Source organism: Larimichthys crocea, chromosome XXII (assembly GCF_000972845.2).
Source record: "Larimichthys crocea isolate SSNF chromosome XXII, L_crocea_2.0, whole genome shotgun sequence".
Lineage (NCBI taxonomy): Eukaryota > Metazoa > Chordata > Actinopteri > Sciaenidae > Larimichthys > Larimichthys crocea.
In genome coordinates this window covers 6,027,761-6,028,084 of record NC_040032.1, presented here as the reverse complement: position 1 = coordinate 6,028,084, position 324 = coordinate 6,027,761, and positions in this window count along the sequence as shown.

Genomic DNA, 324 nt, shown 5'->3' with positions numbered 1-324 from the left:
TGTCTATGCTCTTCAGGCTGTCGTTAAGACAACATTCAACGCGAAATAATCCTAACTTAAAAATCACAGCAGGGTGTCCAAGTCATAGAGTACACTAAATGAGTTATTAGTGTGCATTGCTGCAATGTAAGAAATACGACTGAGTCCTGTGTATGGAGACTAAGTGATTCATTTTCATAACTTTGTCTCTTTAAAAGAAGTAGAAGTATGCATATAAATATTGATATTGTATTATATAAAAATGTATCTAAAATGTAAAAAGGGTTTTTGTGGGCAAGTTTTTCCTCACTCGAACCGAGGGTCTAAGGACAGAGGGTGTCACTC